The sequence below is a fragment of the Capsicum annuum genome, chromosome 6, assembly GCF_002878395.1.
Source record: "Capsicum annuum cultivar UCD-10X-F1 chromosome 6, UCD10Xv1.1, whole genome shotgun sequence".
NCBI classification, from domain to species: Eukaryota; Viridiplantae; Streptophyta; class Magnoliopsida; order Solanales; family Solanaceae; genus Capsicum; species Capsicum annuum.
This window is the reverse complement of record NC_061116.1, coordinates 1,398,465-1,402,219: the sequence shown is the minus strand read 5'-3', so window position 1 is coordinate 1,402,219 and position 3,755 is coordinate 1,398,465. Positions and strand designations below refer to the sequence as shown.

Here is a 3,755-nt window from a genome sequence, read left to right as displayed (position 1 = left end):
AGTAAGTTTTTCACTTTCTTTTATCCAATCAGTTTTCTTTCTTATTTTATTAATAACTCTTTTTGCTCTTACTTTCTGTTTACATGGTGTTGTAAACCATCAATCTGTTCTAGTTATTATATGTGGGTATAATTTGTCTAAAAATGGCAGTCTTAAAAGTATATCTTGCGATGTTAGTTCATAATTATAGATTTCTTCTATTGTTATTATTTTATCCCATATCTGTATTTTTACATTTAACAATGAAGGAAGTTTAATTACATATAAAGCTAAAAATGTAAAAATACAGATATGGGATAAAATAATAACAATAGAAGAAATTTATAATTATGAACTAACATCAAAAGATATATTTTAAGGAATGTCATTTTTAGACAAATTATACCCACATATAATAAGTAGAACAGATTGATAGTTTACAACACCATATAAATAGAAAGTAAGAGCAAAAAGAGTTATTAATAAAATAAAAAAGAAAATTGATTGTATAAAAGGATGTGAAAATTATGCAAAAGTTAGAAAATATAAAAAATATTGAAGATACAATAGAACTAGTCGTATTTTCGATAAATAAAAAAGAAATAACTATATTTTCAGTAAACAAGATAGAAATAATAAAGAAAAAATTAGAACAATTATATAGTGAAGATCCATTAAAAGGATGGGAAAAACATAAAATTATTATTAAAATTGAATTAATAGATAAATATAGCATAATAATCCGGAAACCATTAACATATAATTTTGATGATTTAAAAGAATTTAAAATGCATATAGAAGAATTACTAGAAAAACAATATATACAAAAAAGTAATAGTAAACATAATAGCCCAACGTTTATAGTAAATAAACATAGTGAACAAAAAAGAGGAAAAAGTAGGATGGTTATTGATTATAGAAATTTAAATGCAAAAACTATGACATAATTATCCAATACCAAACAAGATATTAAAAATAAGACAAATATAAGGATATAATTATTTTAGTAAATTTGATTGTAAATCAGGATTTTACCATTTAAAGTTAGAAGAAGAATCTAAGGAATTAACCGCGTTTACGGTACAAATCAAGATTCATCATGGTGGAGAGGCAACAAAAAGGGACAATTCAAGGTTAGCTGTGCTTATAGCTGGATGAATCAAACTTCCCAATGTGTAAGGGACTAGGAACTGGCCATGGGAAGGCATTTGGAAAAAATAAAATCACACTCAAAGTAACATGTTTTGTTTGGTTGCTAGCCACGGAAGCAGTTCTCGCTCAAGATAATTTGATGAAGAGAGGGATAACACTATGTCCAAGATTTTTTTATTTTTTTTTTTGTGTGGGGAAAACGCAGACACAGAAATCTTAGGGGTATATCATGGACTATGCCAGGGGTCCTAGGTGGGGGTTTCCGGGAACCCAGCAACTTTCGTTCTTGTATTTATATAGAGAAATCTAGTTAATGTATAAGAATTATAAGTTGGGAACCCATAAATAAAGTGTATTGTTGGTTTAGTGGAGTAGATGGACTTGTAAAAGTTTTATTGGCCTCTTGGTTGTGGGTTCAAAGCCCCTTAGTTACTATTTGGTTTTATTTTTATCTAACATGGGGAACCACAAACTTTAAATTCTGAATCTAGCTGGAAAGATCATGGAAACGCAAAGAACAGAGATAGATGGAGAATTGTTTTGAGAGCATAGAGAGTAGTATGCATAAGGAAGCTTAACTGCCGTTTGTTACCATGGTTTTGGTGTAATCAAGTATACTCAAATGATACTATCTCTATATTGATGTTCTAGATTCAATTTAGGTGGGAGATAGTAGGATATTGAAGTAAATGACGTAAATATGTTTTTTCAGTGCAAACCATGTACTGTCTTTTGAGAAATATACAAAGTTACTAGTTTCTAAAAAAAAATGTTACGGTGAAAAGTAATCGAAGACTATCTTCCTCTTACTAAGAATTCTACGTACTCCACTTCAATCTTGATGCGAATAAAAATATGATTCTCGTTTAAAGCATAAGTTAGTTCTTTTTGGGTTTCTTGCACCTTGTCGTTTGTTCATTTTTTCTTTTAAAATTAGAACTTGATTCGGTGTTCCCCAACTTTCAATTTTTTCTTCAGTCTCCTTGATTTCCTTATTAATTGCTCCCAGTTTCTTCTTAGTTTTGAGATCACCTCATTTCATGCATCTCATCACTTTATCCATGACATCTCTCAAGCCTCCAGGCACCTCCGGCTCTATCTAGGAATATTAAAGAAGCAGTTCCTATTGGAAAAGAGGGCATCAAATTTGAAGAAGGAAGCCATTTGTGGTCTGATTCAATCAGACCCTTTTTGCAACTCTAGTAATTTGCCGCTTCAAATGATCATGTTTTGCCTATAGCTTTAGTATTCTTTTATGAAGTTGTTCCTTTTGCCCATGCTTGTACCAATTTACATAGTTTTTAAGTATGAAGCCTGAAAGATACCGTTACTTGTTAGTACTTGAATAATGTCGTGTAATTGGATGCAAAATAATTGTCCAAACAATTTAATCAGTGTTGCTCCTATGGATTTTCGGTGTTATTTCACTTCACTTCAACTTGTTGCAATTCATGCCATACATGCATGCTTCTCAAACATTATGCAACATTAACGAGGCCATTGAGTTAGAACGCAGTATACCTTGTTATCAGTTTTTTTCCTTTAAACTATCATTAATGAGGCTTGTGAGTTTGAATACACCTGCGGTATACCTTGTTATCAGTTTCCTTTTCTTTAAACCGTCATACTGGTTTAGTTGTTCTAACTATGTTTCAGATCATCTTATGGTAAATTTTATACTGAAATGTAGATAGCTTTGGTACGCCTACAGTTATCATAATCCTGTTATCAAAATCCGAGTGAGTTTTTACTTTCTTTTCAGGTGTCAAACATCATTGGTCAGATGCTCGCTGCTGAACGACGACCCACGTGATATTCTGCACCTGATCATATAATTTTTGTTCAAAGAACTCGCCATCATATGAGAATCATCATTGCGTTTTTCATTTGGTAAATTCTTTTATGTTGGGCAATCGGGTCAAGGGGGAAGGAGTATGACGAGAACCAAATCGAAACTTATCGTGTAAAACTTTCCACTGATAACACTAGACGATTAGTGCCTAGTATTAGCATTACCAATTATTCTGGACTTTTGAGTACCTCAGGGTTACAGGGGGCTCTCTCAATTTTTCATTTTTAGTTTTGATGAGAAATTTTGATTTTTTCTCAGATTTATGGTAGTGTAACATCGTTGATAAAGAAGCAGATTAGATTTTGCCCTTTTTTGGAATATTTCAGCACTTACCTTTATATGCAAATAAATTTGTAAGCATTGTCATACCATTCTTTTGAGGTAGTGGTACGGGTTGTGCACACTCTATCCCCAAGACCTCACTTTGTGGGGAATGCATTGGATATGTTTTGTTGTTGTCAATTGTCATACTACATTCGGTATGTTTTGTTGTTGCTGTTGTCATATGTTCTTATGTAAGTGACATTTCCTCCTCTCACATTTGTCATAATTAAGCAAACTTCATATCTAAATAATGAGATTACATAGAGCTTTGTTGTGAGCCTTGGTTAACTTATTATGATACAAGGCCATCCTTTAATACAAACAGTGATGGTAAAAACCTCACTCATGTAGGGTTTTTATACCATACCATTAAAATTAATCTTAATAATTTAAAATTTAAAGACAAAATATGTATATGATTTAATCATGGTTAAATTAATGAAACCAT

General features: G+C 31.5%; 1 long non-coding RNA gene across 1 annotated transcript; it reads left to right on the top strand.

The window, feature by feature from the left end:
• The first annotated feature begins 928 nt into the window (after positions 1–928).
• LOC107875180 lies at positions 929–3,445 on the top strand. The gene is made up of 2 exons (XR_007056324.1): positions 929–2,300; positions 2,894–3,445. It is a non-coding gene; the product is annotated as an uncharacterized LOC107875180 (long non-coding RNA).
• The last annotated feature ends 310 nt before the right edge of the window (positions 3,446–3,755 follow it).